This window comes from Rhinichthys klamathensis, unplaced genomic scaffold (genome assembly GCF_029890125.1).
Source record: "Rhinichthys klamathensis goyatoka isolate OS25496 unplaced genomic scaffold, OSU_Roscu_1.1 h1tg000510l_1, whole genome shotgun sequence".
Lineage (NCBI taxonomy): Eukaryota > Metazoa > Chordata > Actinopteri > Cypriniformes > Leuciscidae > Rhinichthys > Rhinichthys klamathensis.
This window is the reverse complement of record NW_026606991.1, coordinates 463,470-482,616: the sequence shown is the minus strand read 5'-3', so window position 1 is coordinate 482,616 and position 19,147 is coordinate 463,470.

Here is a 19,147-nt window from a genome sequence, read left to right as displayed (position 1 = left end):
TGTGCTGTTGTCCAGTAACTCCAGTTGGAATTTTCACCCCAAAATGGCGGCCGCGCTACCGAAGTGCCACCAGGCTGTTACCAAAAAAGCATCAGAGTTTCGCCTCTTGTTCTTCTATACTCTTTGTCTAAGGGGTGGAGATGGGTAGGATTATGGGTGGGGTTAGGGATCAGGGGGCGGAGATTGGTAGGTTTAGGTATATGTAACTCCTCCCCTTGGATTTCGTGTTCTGCAGTGAGGACCATCTCAGATTCTTTGCCAGTGCCACTTGTTGTTAGCCTGGCTAACGTCAGACCACGTCTCATTGAGATTGACAAAACGTTGCACAACGTTTTTTACACAGAAACGGTGATGCGTTGAACACACTGTTCTGGGCTGCGTTCAGCCCCGACAAAACGTTGCACAACGTTTTTTAAACAGAAACGGTGATGCGTAGCCTGGTTAAAACCAGACCATTCTCAGTTGTAACTGAGTTATGGTCTGGGGAAAGCGTCATAGACAAATCATTTCCAGAGGGGCGTCACCAACGGACGTCGCCCGTAGGTTTCTGAAGAGCGTTTTTGAAGCCTAAAGTGGGCGTGGCCGGCCGTCGCCATCTTAGCAACGCTTTCGTCACTACAGGATAACAGAAAATGGGCAAAAAGGCAGGACGTGGGTGGAGCTACTGGCCTCGCGTTAAAGTGACAGCTGATTGAAGAATTAAAGCCAATAGTTTAGTTCATGTTTTTGCCCTTTGAAATATTATAATAGTTAAAAGACGTAACTAAAAGTGAGACTGTGTATTGTGATGTATTATTATTCTGCTATAAAAATGTATTATCATGCAGTAACTTACAATATTGCTCTGAGCTTGCGTGTGACAGTGATTCATGCGCATACATGTCAGTCAGCAGGGCATCGCACGTCAAGTTCGTAAAGAGCTTTGTTCAGTCCATTTTAAAATCTGATTTTGGCCGCCTCTCAATTTCTCAAATGGGTTAAACCAAAGATATTACCTCAGAAGTTCAAGTAAATGCATTAGAAATCCGCGCTCATTCAAGGGTGTGAATCTATTGCATGGACGGAGAGAAAGCACTGACACCTGCAGGATTTCATCTGACGGTACTTTCACTAAAAAGTTAAATAAGCATATCTGTTCCGTGAGAGCAACAGTACCGCATTTAACGAGTGTGCATGGTCTCTATATCTATAGACTTTTTTAGCAAGGAAATTGTCAGACATCCATTAACGTTAGTGCATGCGAGGAAAGCAACTGGAAATACAGCGCTAGTTGTTCTCTCCATTCCAACAATGGAATCCAACGGCGTCGGCGAAGGTATAATGCGTGTATTAAATTGTATGAAATAATCCCGAAAAAAGCACAAACACGGCAGAGATGGCAAGTACAGCAGCTGCTGGAATAAGCTGAGAGTGACGCTAACAGACAGCAGACAAACGGCCGCAATCCACCTGTCACTCAAGTGGCCACGCCCTTAATTATGGAGGCTTAATACAATTTAAACGGATGAGTTGTAAAAAAATCCCCCCCCCCCCCCCCCCCCCCCCTCACAGTTGTCATGAAGGGCAAAATAAGCTATAAAGACCAAAACCACTTTTTGCTCCAGGCTGTAAACATGTTTTTTTTTCTGCTGTAAATTCGGGCATTTTAACATGGGGGAGATGCTGATTTGACTCACTTCTGCAGCCTGCCTCAAGCGGTCACTAGATGAATTGCAGTTTAATTCACTTCCGTGTTGGTTTCACGAGAGAGACAGGGAGGTTGCCGCTTGGGATAGACCTAAACCAATCAGAGCGATGAAGGAGATGAGGTATGAAGAGTGGGAGAAACCTCTCCGAGTGTTGTTCTTTGCTCGGTTTTTAACAAAAAGGAAACGTTCAAATTGCTTAAAACAGACGCGATAGCTGATTCGAACGAGTGATGTTCGACGGCGGCATCCATCTTTGTAATGTAGGCTACAAAATCTGCTTCAAAATCTCAGCGCTGTCGTCATCGTGTAAAGCCCGCCCAAACGTTTCTGATTGGTGCCTCGATTTCGACAGATTGGAAATGGGCTTAAATGAGCTCTTTGCCAGACTAATGCTGGGTCCCAATTCGCCAACTTATACTACGCCCTAAAAGTATGTACTCTTTTTGTGAAGAAAAAGTACATACTTTTGAGTGTGTAGCAAAAGAGTAGGCAAGCTTTGGGACATACTACTTCGTCATCTTTAACGGACAGATCTGTCGCGTGCATCCTATCACTGTAAACTGCCCTGTCAATCATCTCGTCACAGTTAAAATCCTCCATTCAATCTAATATAACTTCTTACCATTTCGGAGAGAATTGTTGTCGCACGTTCATCTGCCAGTCATGGGTCTTTCATGCCGAGACTCTCCTCATGTGTTTGGAATTTGAATATAATAATGCATTTAAAAGTTAATGGCTAAACGTATCTTTGCAAAAGTTCACAATGCTGCTGCAGATGCAATATAATGTGGACAACATTGAATAAATACATTTTCGTCAGGTTAGATACTGATAAACCCCTATGTCTAAATAGGCCGTGAGACAGAGGGTTGATTGGTACCATTTTGAGGGATTAAACCGCATGGTGATTTTTGTGTAGGTATATGTATTTGAAAAATGTGTGATAGCATTAGATTCAAGGTAGTTTTTGGTTACGGAGGACGATTTTCAAACATATGTCAAGAAAAAGGATAAATGAATTTATCTTTAAATAAATTAAATTTTTTATAAAAAATTATAAAATTTTATAAAATTGTATTAAATTTTATAATTTTTTATAATAAAAAAATTATAATTTTTTTTTAAATAAATTTTTAAAATTATAAAAGGATAAATTTTCTCTCTAGTCACTGAACACCTTACCTTGAGGTAGGATGATATAAGTGTTGATTTCTAATGAAAGCTACCATGGATCGGATGCTATCACACATTTTCCAACACTAGAGATGTGTACCTTCATGAAAATCAAAAAGAAATGTAATCCCTCAAAATGGTACTGGTAGCCCAAAATTGGGGTCCCGTCTCATGGCCTAAAACCTCTCTACATAACCGTCGGACTCGCGCGTCCTCCATGTCTGTAGTTTTTGAACACTTTTCACTCCTGTTTGTAGTTCTAACCGAATCCTCGTCCAACGCGCGATGGGTTGTGGGCAATATCAGCCGTTAGAGTGTGCAACGATCTGCACTTCGGATTCTGACCGGATATAGTAGACCATCCGGGTCTCTTTGGGACACTCATTTCAACATACTACAATTTGGGACGTACTAATTCTATTTTCGAATGCTATTTATTTAGGACGGATAGTATGCGAATTGGGACACAGCATAACTTTCAGAGCAAATCTAAATTTGCCGGAAGTTGTCTGGGTTTTCCCAGGCTAGGTTTTTTTTTTTTTTTTTTTTGACATATACGCATTTCTTATTTATTAAAAAAAAAACTTATTATCTTTTGGTGAATTATATCCATAGATATTAGCAGTAATACAAGTCACATTTGCAAACTGAAAAGCAAGTATAACGTAGTGACCATTGATGTCACAATCAGTAGCCAGAATCTTTCCACCAAAATTATTTTTTAAAATACAAACTCAAGCAGAATATTCATTTCCATGAGAGATCCATATTTCCAACCCCCATTGTGATCTCCATAAATTGACATCTTGTAAAGTTGAATGAGATTCTTGTAAAAAACTAAAATCTGTGTTGAGACTTTTAAGATACAGAAAGACTGCTTTACGCTTAAGAATGTTTCGTAGCCCTCTACAATTTAAAGAAATAACAGATAAGGACATAGAAGAATAAAGAGAAGAAGAAAAAGAACAGAACAATAATAGAAGAAAGAATTAGTTCTAAAAACAAGTATAAGGACTAAGTCACCGAGACAGAGAACCTAACCGGTCAGAACAAGCAAGGGGTGAGGTCAACAATCCCTTCATTAATCTATCTAGAAAATAAATATGTACAATTGAGGAACAACAACTATAATTCCCCTTTTAAGGGGTTGAAATAATTCACATTATTACTTAAATAGAAGAAAGTCTGAAAAAATCCTATTTCTTTTTAAGTGGATGAAAAAAAAATGAAAAAAAAATATTATATAGGCCTAGGCGCATCACCGTCAAAGTGGCTAACGGCATTTTTGGCTTAAAGTGGAAGTTCCAGAATTCACACACATATCAGTTCCAAGGTCAAGTCAGCGTAGCATCAGTCAGTGCGGAATTCCGATCCAACTTTTAACCAGGAGGAAATATTTCCGTACCATCCACAAATGCTCGTCCGCTGACGAAAAAAGCTCTTTTGTTCTCTTTACGGGCCTTTTCAACTATGGGCCAAAGCGTAATCCTCCTCGCTCTATCGTCCAGTGACAGATCTTCCGTGATTTTCAGTCGGTTCTCAATCAGAAACTCAGCGTCCTTGGCGGCACGCCAGACAGCATCTCGGTAAAAACGCGAGGTGAATAGAGGGGTTTCACGACGCGTCATCAATCCGGAAGTCGGCCATTTTGGAGGCACAGAACGTAAATAATGCCACTGAACTGAATGGACTCGCAAATTTGGCTGATTATTGCTGCTGAAAAATGGTCGAGTTTTTGTCTGTACCAATCGGTCACATCGGGAAAAAACATGTCGAGTGCTATAGACTGTCAAAAGTTAAAGAGAAGAGTGCAAAAAACTGATGAAAGAAGGCGTTTGTGGTTGAGAGAGGTACAGCTTCAGACACATGTAAATGAAGCGTTGACTATGGCTAAAATGTCGACGCAGTTAATGTTAACTATGGCTTCATTCACACTGTCAGTCCAAATCCGATTATCTTTGTATCAAATTGGAATCTGATCTAAAATGATGTCCACACTGTGTATCGCAACTGTTCAGATCCGACGTGTGTGTCCATGCATGTTATTTGGTAATATGGCAATGACTTTGCGTTGATGGAGGGGTTGCATTTGCAATATAATGTTAGATGTTGTCTTTTTTAAATGTTACAACATGGAAATGTGTAGCCGCCGCGCTGGACTACTACGGCAGAACTGTAGGAGGCTGGTATATAACGTTAGCTACTGCTTTTTTCCCACGCTCGTCTGCGCCGGTTTCAGAAATAATATTTTTCTGCTCGTCCGGCACTTTGCAACAACACAGCATTGTTTCGGCAGTGACTTTCAGCATGTTTCCTATAAATTACGTTTGCATTTTAAGACATACCACGCGAAATCCGAGCGTTCAGACTGAGGCTGATGCCCTGATATGTGATTTGAATAGGATTTCAAACCACATATGGATGTAACTTGAAACGAATTTCATGTGCTTTTTTGGACTGACAATCTGAACGTATCTTATTTCGGGATAATAAATAGATGGAAGAATTGCAGTAATGTTACGTGCTAGAGAAGCTAACTCGTTCGGATCTTTAGCAGCTACATAATGTGACCACATAAAACATATTAACTTTAGTTTGTCAAAATGTTTCGCTCTGTCCTGCTTCCCAAGTCCTTCTCTATATGATTTCGCACCTACCACGTGTTTTTTCCGTGGTTTATTAGTGTAACAATGTGTTCAGTAGTACATGAACAGTGCAATCCATGCTGTTGTTTACATCCGAGTGCCTCCATAATGGCCGCGCATCCGGGTTACCGCCCAGAACGTGACGTTGGTGAAACCCCTCTATTGGAAGATGATTCCACGAGCTTTATTATTTGAATTAACACGGCCAAGTCGGTGTGCCACATCAACTACTTCAGGGAATTTATCTTTAAATTGTGGTAGAAGACGTTGGCACACGTTGATAACCTCATGACGGACGTTTTCTCTTTCTTTCTCTGGAATTCCGTGGATTCTCAGGTTCCATCTGCGTGTGAGATGAGCCAGGCGATTTTCTCGCTCAGTGGGGTTAATTTCTTCTTTCTTTGCGCGCGAATCAATAGAATCAACTCTTTTTTTCAAACTTTTAACCTCGCTGCAAACAAACTCAATGCAGGGTTCCAGACTGCGACCAAATTGGTCGCATATGCGACCATTTTTTGAGAATGTGCGAGTTAAAATGTTATGTGGTCGCATTTGTGCGAGTGGACGCTTGAGCAACAGAACGCCGTTGTATCAGCTGCTGCAGTCCGTAACTTATGTTCAAAATGAACGAGTAGGCTACATCATGAATCCCTTTTCCAAACCGTGTTTTTGACTTATTCTGAATCACTACGGTACGCCCATAATAAGTGTTTATATTCGGACTATTTTATCCCGGGGTCGTCTCGGCTGCGGAGTAGCCCAGTGCCTGCGTGACTCGCCATAGACATTAACGGAGAGAAGTTCCGTCTACAATGTTCTTCCGCAAGACACGTGCAGTTTATTTATTGACGAACGTAGACGTCACGCGCATTGCACACTGATGGTGAAACGCGCCAATTACGAATTCACGAATTAAGGCATATAAAAATGGTCTCACGAAACACAGAGCCCCTTCCTCCTAGTCCTACGTCTTTTCAGCTATTATATTTTCCTCTGTCGAGCGATTACTCTCATGATCGCTCGACAGAGGAAAAGGAAATTATTATAAAATGCAGAAGGTAAGGAGTGAGATTTCTGCTTTTAGTTACAACTATAAACTTTGATAACGAAAATTCTGTATCAGTTTATTATAATACTCTAATCTTTTAAAATGTAATGCATACATTTGAATGTTTAATGATTTTTAAAAGATAGAAAGATGATAAGATAGATAGATAGATAGATAGATAGATAGATAGATAGATAGATAGATAGATAGATAGAATATGATTCAAATGTAAATAGATAGATTGTATATAATTCAAATGTAAAATGCTTAAAATTACAGATTAAAATTACTGTCCAAAATCCATGAAAATCCTGAAATTTGACAATAATAATTAATATATTACAGGTATTTCTGATGCAACCAGAAAGCCTTTGCTAGCCTTGGTCCATTAAAACCTTCATCAGCATGCATTGATTAATCCCATGGCATGTAGCAAAAAAAAAAAAAAAAAGGTGCGACCAAATCATATGCTGGTGCGACCAACTGAGAAAGTTGGTAGCACCAGTGCAACCAGTGGAAAAGTTAGTCTGGAGCCCTGCAATGGTTTCCATCATTCCAGAGATTCGTTCCGTATTCCTACAGATCTCTTCCTTCATGTCTTTAATCACCCGCGAGTTTTCGCCAATCAACTTTTCCAAACCGTCTGATCTGTTTTTCCACCAACAGAGAGAGCTCAGAGAGTTGTGTGGAAATACTTGCTGCATTTACGTTATCAGTTCTTCGAAGTTTAACGGCCGGGGAGGGGGAACTGCACGGAGTGTTGGGAAGCGGTGGAATCACCTCCACCGCCAGCATAATTTCAGACTCATCAATTTGTTCACAATAATCATGCAAACTGTCTTTCAATACCCCGGATCCAGGATAAACTGCTTGTTTATCGTCACCTGTGCTAGCAGATCTAGCAGGAGTATCCGACACTGTTTTCCTTGACTTCTTCGCACCTTTCCTCTTTTCAGATCCTCCCATTATTGTTGTTCCAAGAATTCACAACATTAATTAACGGAAATTCTCCAAAAAAATCCCTCTAAGTTCGTTATAACTACTATAAAACAGTTTGGGATTGCTGAGCTCACAAACGTACATGTGATCAGGGCGCCATCTTGCACGCTCCTCTTTTCCCAGGCGATGCGTGATGCGTTGAACACACTGTTCTGATGACGCAAGAGTTGCAACTATGGCAGCTGAGAAGGCCATTCTTTGTGTTCTTTGTGAAGAATTTCCGGAGCCTGATGAAGTCGGTATAATAAATATGTGTTTAATACTACAAAATATGCCCGATGTTACAGTTACTGCACTTGCCGCCCAGAGCACAAGAGAACATCCCAATCGAGTGAAGGGATTTGTGGAAACTGAAATGGAAGCACACATCTTACCTAATTCAGACTAAAGCACATCTATTTAGCCTCACATACTGACTTTATTTGTAGTTCATACTGTTTTAATACCCTGTATTTTCTTTCTCATTTTTAGGAAAAGCACTTAATTACCATTGTTTATTTCTATACCAAATGTCATACACTTGCAATGAAGCTAAAAATATAAACAACTACATCATTATGTTGATATCCTATATTTTTACAATAAAACTTACGACAAACATGTCTTCTAATATCAGTTGTTGCGGATACCGAGCTGCATCGAACACTTTACTTTCCTTGAACCCATTGTGCGAGTTCCCTTTAATACCGTGTGCTTTATATACATGTTGCTGCTGATTGGACTGCAGTTCCGACACGCCCACCAAACAAGAGAAAACGTATCTCAAACCCCGGTGCACGCCGTTTCCAGAAAACATGACGTTCAACCCAGAAACCGTAGCAAAACGTTGCGCACCGTTTTGAACTTGAACATGCCCCTGGCTGCCTAGTAGCGTGAATAAAATCGCGCTGTGCAAAGGCAGCATGGGAAACCCAGGCTAACTTGTTGTCAGTTTGGAAGGAAAGTTAGGTTTTTGGTACTTGCCTGCCATTCTCGCTCTGTCTGCACAGCGTACGTGAACGTGCTTATGACTTCATAATTCTGCGTGAACAGCCTGCGCAGTGTAGGACCGTTCGGACCGAACGCAACGATTGAACGGACATTGTATGGTCCTACGCCTTCCACAGACGACATATATTTATAGAAAATACATTTAGACCGCTTAACAGAGTGATTGCTTTCAGGATATTAGGAGACTTTTAACCAGCATAACAAAAAATCTGCAGAGAATCACCTATGGCACCTTTAAGTTGCTAAGAGTGGTTGCTAGGGGTGTTGTGTAGTGAATAAAATATAGCTATTGACCAATCAGAATCAAGGACTGGAAGGTCACCGAACCGTTTTATAATCATTATTTTGAACTCGAGAACCCATTCATCACTTGCTGCAAAAGCTGTAATTTAAGGAACATCAAAGTAATGTTTCAAACTGAAACATAGGGTGCACAAAAATTTGTGTGAGATTTTAATATGCATTCCCTTAAAGCATTAATATGATATTTATGAAGAAGTGTTAGAAAAAAATAAAAATCATGAAAGGACATGAAATGTAGGCCTCTCCTTAATTGTAAAATAACTCATATAACAGAAATAGAAATAATACATCTGTTCCCTGTAGCTGAACAAAATTGGTATTATGTGGTTTTTAGTCCATGTATTTAGCTTTGAGGCCATTTATATTCCAGTGCACACCTTAAAGATGACCAAATTAAGTTTTAGTAGTTATACAATTTTAAATGAACACTTAAAATGAATAGTCTTTCTTTTCCAAGATAAAAAGAACCAAAAACATTGATGAAATATTGCCTCTGACTAAGAATAGCAATTAGCAAAAAAATCATGGTTCTTGGCTGTGATATAAACTAAATGCTATTAGCAATTTAATAAAGGACAAGCCCTTCGATATGGCTACCCCAGCTTCCAGTTTTAATGGGAAATGCATCAAAACAGGAATGAAAACTGCCTTCATGGAGTGAACTGATTTCATGACTGCCCATTTAAGTTAGACTGTCACGGTTTTCTCACTAACATCGTCTTGAATAGGGCTGAACATGAACATGAAACATATACTGGATGCTCTAAAATTGAGAGCTAATATTCAAAGACCAAACAAACTCAGTTACAGAGTTGCACAAGTTCTCAGACTCAGCCAATCAAGCACATTGCTAGCATAGATGCTAACACTGCAGTCAACACTATTCATAGGTCACTATATGGGTCTGGCTCTACTGTTGATACAATTTAGAATGGCAGTAAGGGATCTTTTCACACAGGATATGAACTTGCATTCAGTCTGTGCTATTTTTTAATAGTTGGTCTGTAGATTAGGTACAAATATCAGATGGACATTTTTAGCATTGCGCTGTGTCTTGCTGTTTTTTCCAATGTTGCTTTTTTGTTTTTATTTGTTTTGTTATATGTATGATAAAGCTTTTAGCTATTGTTTAACTTTAAAGAACATGTCTTAAAAAAAAAAAAAATTCCCCACCCATTCCTGCTGTTTTTGAGCACAATTTTTTTCTGTAAAAATGTGACCTAAGGCTTCTACCTGAAAGGGCTACCTGTTGGGTTAAAAAGACCAAGGCTATGGTTGCAAAGAATCGAAGATATTTTAGAAGTCAGGAAATCGTATCTAATGCTTAGAGGTGTGTTGTTGTCGTGCTTAGCGTCTTGATTATTATTATTTTTCTCTAGACGAGCATAGGAGCAACATGAGACATACATTTGAAGTGCATGGTCTTTGGTATCTCCAGGCACCATTTTGATTATGGAAGATGGATAGAGGATCGTTAAACAGCTATTATGGTCGTGTACAGTCTTAGGACAGCCCGGTAATGAGGTGCAGCGCATGGGATTGATGGGTGTTTGGCTCCACAGTGTTTCAAGAGACCAGTGCTGCCCTAGTTTCTGCCACTGGGACACCGCAAAACAGACAAACAATGAATCGGCATTGAAAACGGTTCATCTGTGTTTGTGATAGCATTCATGCAGAACACAGGTCAGGATATAAACAATATACCATATCCAAACCTCTACATATTTAAGCAAAAAATATGATATCAGAAAGTTGTTTGAGATGTGAAAAGATAGATTGCTCTGCACAATATAATCTTGTTATACCTTAGTCTCACACTACATCTGTCACTCTCAACATTGTATCTTTCCAAATCAATTTCAGTACTTTTATTTTCAACTGTTTCCCTGACACACAATCGATTCTCAGCCACACTAAGCCCATGTGATGACACCGTAAGATATTGATCAAGACAGACATGTCTCGAGTTCCCCCTGTTCAGCTTCCTGTGAAAGATTGGGCTAGAGATCTGTTTGTGCATAAGCCAGCTGGCACGCAACCGGACGGACACTGGAACGTTTGCTGTGAATGTTCCCTTCTAAAACTTCAAAGATGGTTCAGTGGGTTGATGATTATACAACATTTACTACTTGGTGAGAGACTTTTATGTCATAGGATCACTCCACAATGCTCTTGTTACATGTAAGCTGTACAGGTTTTGCTTTATTCCATATTGGTAGATTGCGTAAAAACTATCTAGCAAAAAAAAACCCAACAAAAACAAAACGATATAAACCAATATTACGGCAAGCTGTTTTAACATTTAAAACTTAAAACGTACTAGTATCTTTTTTTTAATGCTACTAGTACTTATTTTTTTACATATTAGTATCTATTCCATTAGGTACTGGTACTTATTCTTTAGCTACTACCTTTTTAAAGATACTATACTTATTCATTAGATATGGAAGCATATGGGTAGCACTATTCAATTTAAAATGTAATATGCAAAATGGCAATTTCCTACACTAGTTTTAACTTTTAATTTAAACATATATTTTAACGTATTATTAGTTGCAAAAGGAAAATGTATTACAGAAATTAGATATGTTTAACATGTTCAAGCAATTTTTTTAGCAAAATTATCATTTAAATGTTATTTTTCTTAATTGCATTTAAACGATTACATTTTCATTAAATGTCCCACAATGAATGCAGCAAAATTCAAAGTGGAATTGAAAATGCAATCCGAACCAATCACGTCCCCGCCCTCCCTGTCAATGTTCCTGAAGATTATGCGCATCCGTTAGTGATTCCCCACCTGTGAACTCTCGCGTGAGAGTGAGATTCATAAATTTTGGGGCATCTCGCCCGGGGGGCGGGTAGGGTTAGGATTAGGGTTAGACCTAGGTTCACTAGCTAGTTCTGTGCCTGCCTGTGTGCGCTATTGTGCGCGCTGATCCTGGTCAACGAGAACCCGCATGAGAGATGTGAAACAGGACGTAACCCCGCCCCCCGGGCGAGATGCCCCAAAATGTATGAGTCCCAAACAAACATGGCGGACAGCGGGCAAGAAGAAATGGCAATTAGAGTTGCTGCTTTTTTTTTCGTTGCTGCGAACGTGAATAAAAGCCTAAATTAAATCTGTTCATCATATAAAGCGAGCGTGTCTCTTCAGAAAATTTGGACTAAACTCAATTCATACGGATTAGTTTTACGATCTTTTTATTAACTTTTTGAACCGTCAAAGTGGTAGTTGCGTAGCTGTCTAAGTATGGAGGGACAGAAATTTAATCAAAAAGATCTTATGTGCTCCGAAGATGAACGGAAGTCTTACGGGTTTGGGACGAAATGAGGGCGAGTAATTAATGACGGAATTTTTATTTTTGGGTTAACCCTTTAAAAGTGTGATATTGATTTTTATTATTTTGTATTTTATTTTTATCCTTTAATTTTATATTGTACTTTAAAAAAAAATTGTTGGGAAGGGGTGTGCAGACATGAAACATGGCGGGAAATCTGTGGCACTATGGGAATTAACTTATAGACAACAAATGTAAAGTTAATCACTCAGGTTTCTCAGTTTGCCTTACGCAAAATGTATGAGTTTGTTTAAATATGATGAACACATTTCATTAAGAAAACATTTATATAAAAAAAATCAAAATACGAAATAAAAAATTGAAGATGGCAAATTTCATATAGTGCAAGTCTGCATATGAATTGATTTGTTGAATTAAATTTGAAATTGAATGAATTTGAAATTCATTTGTTTGTTTTTTAAGAATCGATATGATCGGCATAAAACATTTCACATTTGCAGTAATGGAAGCAGTCCGGATTGCACAAACCCGTGCACAAGCAAGTCAGCAGGGATAAGCAGCACACTGTACCCTACACCCACTCACAGCCTCTGCTGATGACTGCCGTCATAGCAACAGATAGACATAACTATACCACCCTTACACACAGTCCTGTATAGAGCAGAGCCTTACACACATGTACATATCACCAGTCCCAAGTGGAGCTAGACATCTAGACTGAACAAGGAAAAAAGGAGGATAACAGAAAGTCAACGCACTTTACGTCCGTATAATTCAGTTTCAGAATGTTAGGTGGGTAATATGAACATATTCTTACATTTCAATGAGGGTTTATACAGTACAACAACAACAACCTTTATTTATAAAGCACATTTAACACAATAAAAATTGATCCAAAGTGCTGTACACAGTGCAGGACTACGCTATAACAACAACTAATTACAAGTTTCCAAAAGCTAAAGAATAAAAATGTGTTTTCAGAGTAGATTCAAAAATGTCCAATGAAGGAGCAGACTTCAATTTGTAGCGACAACGTGACACATTTAAAAGCAAGTGATTTGAAAATCTAAGTGCCCTACCAGGACAGTATGGCACAATAAGATCACAAATATACCTTGGTGCACAGCCAGACAACGCCTTATAAACAAACATAAGGATCTTAAAATCAACTCTAAACTTAATGGGAAGCCAGTGAAGGGATGCCAAAACAGGAGAAATATGATCCCTCTTTCTAGACCCAGTCAACAGTCTTGCAGCTGCATTTTGAACAATTTGTAATCGAGATAATGAAGATTGAGGAAGACCACAATAAAGAGAGTTGCAATAGTCTAATCGAGATGTTACAAATGCATGAATTGCAACTTCTAAATCTTTGCTTGAAAGAAGGTTCTTCAACTTTGCAATAGATCTTAAGTGGAAAAAGCTTCCTCTAATAACAGCACTAATTTGTTTATCAAAAAATAATGAAGAGTCAAAGATCACTCCAAGGTTTTTGATTTGTTTGCATACATTTGTTGAAAGAGGACCTAACTGGGCTTTCAGAGCAGGAGAGGAATCTGCCGGACAACCCATAATTAAAACCTCTTGTTTTATCCTCATTTAGCTGCAAAAAATTATTTGTCATCCACCTCTTGATATCATCTACACATTCCAATAACACATCAAATGAAGCAGTGGTGTTGAGCCTTACTGGAAGGTAAAGCTGAGAATCATCTGCATAGCAGTGATATGAAATGTTGTACTTCTGAAAAATGAGGGCCAAGGGGAGCATATAAAGTGAAAACAATGAAGGTCCCAAAATAGATCCCTGGGGCACACCAAACAAAACAGGCGCAGCTGACGAGGAACAATTTCCTAAATTTACAGAAAAAGTCCTCTTTTTGAGGTAGGAAGCAAACCATTGTAATACAGTGCCCTACCACCTACCATACATTCTAGCCATTTAAGAAGAATGTTGTGGTCAATGGTATCAAATGCAGCGCTCAGGTCCAACAAAACCAGCACAACACAAGAGCCTGAATCCAGAGCAAGCAAGATATCATTTGTAACCCTCAACAGAGCTGACTCAGTGCTATGTAATGATCTAAAGCCAGATTGGAACATGTCCAAAATATTAAAAGAATTCAAATAAAACGAGCTGTGAGAAAACTACTTTCTCTAAAAGCTTAGAGATAAAAGGCAGTTTGGAGATCGGTCGATAGTTACCGCACATTTCTGGATCAAGTTGAGGTTTTTTCAAGGTTGCACAATTGCATGTTTAAAACTAGCTGGAACGACACCTTCGGCTAAAGAGCTGTTTATGATAGCGGTTACCATAGGACTAATGGTAGAAAAAACATCCTTAAAAAGACGAGCCGGGATATTATCTAACTTAGAACCAGAACACTTCATACACTGTAAAAAATAAAATCGTAAAAAAAACGGTCAATGACTGGCAGCTACGGCTGCCAAACAAAAACCATAAAAATAAAGTAAAATATCCTAATTTAAATTGAGTGCAAAAAACTTTTCCAAACTTTGTCCTTAAATGTTTTACAGAAAAACACTGTTATTTTACAGTTATTTCCTGAATTATTATGATCAAAATACCTTCACTGTGAAAAAAAGGTCAAATGACTGTCAGCAATGGCTGCCATACAAAAACCATAAAATTAATGTAAAATATCCTAATTTAAATAATAAATACTATTGCAGAAATCTTCATTAAGCTTTTTAACAGAAACACAGTTCTTTCACATATATATATTTACTGAATTTTTACTAAAAAACATATTCACTGTAAAAAGTAAATATCTTGCTATAAACTACATGCATGATTTACTGTGATTATACGTCATCAGCAACTACACAGTTACTGTCTTTACACTTCTACACACTTACAGCATTTCATCAGTGTTTCTCTGCTCATCCTCGACTGAAGCTCAGGCTCTACTCTTCAACACAATGGTGACACACACAAAACACACCTTACAGAAACACTTTACATCCCAACAGAACATTAAACACTAACAGATCTCTCAATATCTTAGCATCTTCACTTATTACAATCCAGACTTCTTTCATACTAACATTCTTATTGAGAAATAACAGAGGTGTAGAAGCTGATATTTTATTGAAAATAATAAAGTTTGATGTCACCATGATAGAGGTCAGGGTTGGCTTTAGTTGGGCTCTTAACCCTTCAGATATTAACATTAGTTTTTCTCTTAACTGTGCATGTCTTTGATGCATATTTGTTATTGTAGGACATTGAGAGAAACTCAGATCAGATGATGTTGGTCACTTAATAGTGATAATATTCATCAAGCAGTTGTCTGCTGTATTGATACCACCTGATTGGTATGACTTTTAAAATGACTGATGAAGTTGTAAAATGTTAATTGTTAATTTAGAATGCCAGTATTGCTATAGAAGATCCTGTTGTGATATAAGATTTTATGAAGTCATTATGCAAAAAATGTTTTGACAGGATCATACAGACTCACTCAGACATCAATAATTAGCGTATGAATCTCAACAATGGTGACAATGAAAAAAAATTCTGACCTATTATAAAGTCACAAAAAGGCTTTGTTGATTGTCACCATTGTTGAGATTCATATGTTGATTCTTGATGTCTCTATACTCCTAACAAAATAAACCAACTCAAAAAAATTTATGTAGAATATATAATTTTTTTTTATTTGAGATTGCAGTAAGACTGATCCCACAATATATCCACAAAAAGTATGATAATTGCCTTTCTATAACACTAAACTCCATCTATATATAATGTATTCATAGCTAATAGAGATTTGGCTGTGATATCATTGAATCAGATCATCATATGTTGACTATAAAATCATCAATAAATGACCAAAATCATCTTATATTTTCTCTTGCAATTATTGCCATAATAAATGTGCATCAAAACACAGTTAAAGCAGCCAGAGAAAAAGTAATGTTGAAACTCAAGAGTCATGAGCCCAACTAAAGCAAACACTGATCTCAATCATGGTGACATCACATTTCTATTAAAGTTTTTTACACTTTATTTAAATTAGGATATTTTACTTTAATTATATGGTTTTGTTTGGCAGCCGTAGCTGCCAGTCATTTGACCCTTTTTTTAACGATTTTTTTTTTACAATGAAGGTATATCATCATAATAATGCAGGAAATACCTGTGAAATAACAGGGTTTTTTTTTTTTTTTTTTTAATTAGAAGATTTTACTTTAATTGTATGGTTTTTGTTTGGCAGCTATAGCTGCCAGTCATTTGACCCTTTTTTTTACGATTTTTTTTTCCACTGAAGGTATATGATTGTTATTTTACAGGTATTTCCTGAATTATCACAGTGTTTTTCAGTTTATTTAATTTAGGATTTTTTACTTTAATGTTACAGTTTTTTGTAGGGGTGTAACGATACACGTATTCGTATTGAACCGTTCGGTACGAGGCTTTCGGTTCGGTTTTCGGTACGCATTTTTGAACCGAACGGTTCGTTGGACCATTTTTCCTGCCGACCAAAATTTCGTTATTTCAAATGAAGGCGCGTCACGCGTGGCAAGCGCGCTCATAATGTGCGTGACCACAACATTGCCCAACATCAAATGGCAAATGTAATGTAAGCGGAACGAAACCACTCGTTACTGTGTGGTTGAAGGACCGTTTATCAGTTTGGACAAATACAGCGCGAGCCGATCTTAATCATCAGCACTGTTACTACACAGCCAAATCCAGTAAAGAAAGCATTTGAATTCGCCACTGAAGTAATAACATCGCTGCAAGATCTAGTGAGAAACATTCGCATTTCTCCGTTATTAACGGATCAAACAGCGCTGACGTGGAAACCAGGAAGAAACATTGTGCCATGAATGAACTATCCAGTGTCCACAGATCAGCAACATTCACCATGGGTTTACTGTAGTAACACTACTAACTGTAACCATGGAAGTTTGGCAGGAATAGTAGGCTATAATGCTTTCAAGTAACATCACGTCGGTTTTATTTTGACATTATGAATACAATTGCTGCCCTCAAATGTTAATCTGAACTAAAATAAACCTTTGTTTATAACTACTACAATATTACATTTAATTTTGTCCAAGGAGCTGTTTTGTTTTATAAGCTCCTAAGAAAAGTCAAGTATAGCTCCATCATTGCTCAAAGTTAAAAAATATCATACTTTATGATGTTAGTTTTAATAAAAATATAATTAAAAAGATTAAATCAAGGAAATTTCTCTGGCATTTCTTTCTTTTTGCTGTATCGGAAACGTACCGAATCGTACCGAACCGAACCGTGACACAAGTGTATCGTATCGAACCGAACCGTGAATTTTGTGAACCGTTACACCCCTAGTTTTTTGGGGGCTGCCAGTCATTTGACCGTTTTATCATTTAACTTTTTGTTACTGTTTAATTACATACATTTTTATGTAATTTAAGAAGACAGAAAAAATACTGTATGAAAAATACAATCAATTTCCTGTATAAAAAATGTGAATTACTGCAATTTGTCATTAATGTCACAATCCCTAAAATAACAGCTGAATTTTTATTTTACAGATATTATTTGTAATTTTACAGTGTTTTGAGTACAATTTAAAATGAAAGAAAATGATCGTCAAAAAATCACAGTTATTTTCTGTAAAATTAGGATTTTCTTTTACAGTGTAGTAGAGATTATATCAGCTAGCTGAGTTGGAGAGACAGGTCTAAAGTTAGACAGACAACTCATAGGGCAGGGCAGTTGCAAGTGACATGGTTCAGAGGGAACAATGGAGCTTCTAATATCATACATTTTTTGAGTGAAATGTTTTCAATAAATAAACTGTCCGCACACTCAAATCCTTAAAGCAAATTTAATAGATCAAGCTTTCGGTCAAAAGACCATCATCAGGGCATACAGACAACAAGTGTAACAATCAATTTAACTGTGTTCAAACACATCAGGACAATCCACAGTGATAACCAACACCTGTGAAAGCCAGGTAGGAGAGTTGTAGTCCAATAGTGGGAGTTGTAGTTTTTCTTGTTTTAAAAAAGTGAAATGTTTTAAAAAATCTTCACAAAGCTCAAAAGAGGCCTCAGATAAAATATTCGTAGTCGGGTTTAGAATAGAGTCAATCGTATCAAACAGGACTTTTGGTCGCTTTGTGTTGTCAGAAATTAATTAAGAAAAGAAATTAGATTTTTCCTTCTTTATTGCCGTTTGGTAGTTGAAGCATGCCACACTGACTGCACAGTACTAACAGTCCAAACAGTTCCAGAAGACAACATAAGTGTCTGAGAGGCCTATTGGAACATGGCGCGGCCCAAACCAGCAGTTGTGATTTCGACAGACAGAGTGACAAACATTTCAGAGAAGAGACTTTAGTGGGCTAACCACAGATGACTGACCACTTTTCTCTGGAAGCAGATGCTCGCTTCTCTCTTGGGTCACAGCTGAAAAGGGGAAAAAGAGGCAGGGAGGGAGTCAGCAGGGTTTTGAAACCCACTTTCACTTCCCAAAGCAAAAGGCTATTTCGATACAGCTCGTTCTAGTGCTTCGTTTCCCTGTGCCCACTGCGAACTTTTGCTGAGAGGGAGCATAGGATTACCAGTTTCCAAGTCCTAAACTGATGTTACTCTTCCCTTGTTTGTCGTAAATCAAAAAAACAACAACACAAACACATACTTTAGCTACACATGACTAAAAACCCTTTAAAATCAGACTGAGATGCATTGTAGATGATTCTGTATTCTCACAAGCACAATTTTCATTCGTCTATTGATGTGTTTCCTATTGAAACAGGAAATTTGGGTCATCCTTCTTTAGCCAATAGGGTCATGGACCATGATTTGGTAGTTGACAAGGGTGTGGCACACTCATTCATGAGGGCATTTCATTGGACAAAAATCTGTGTTGTGCAGGATGACGATGAGTTAATATGTTTTGTTCGTTTTCCTGGAAAAATATTATTATATATTTTTTTTTTTACATTTTTAGACATACAATAGTGTATTGATGGCTTC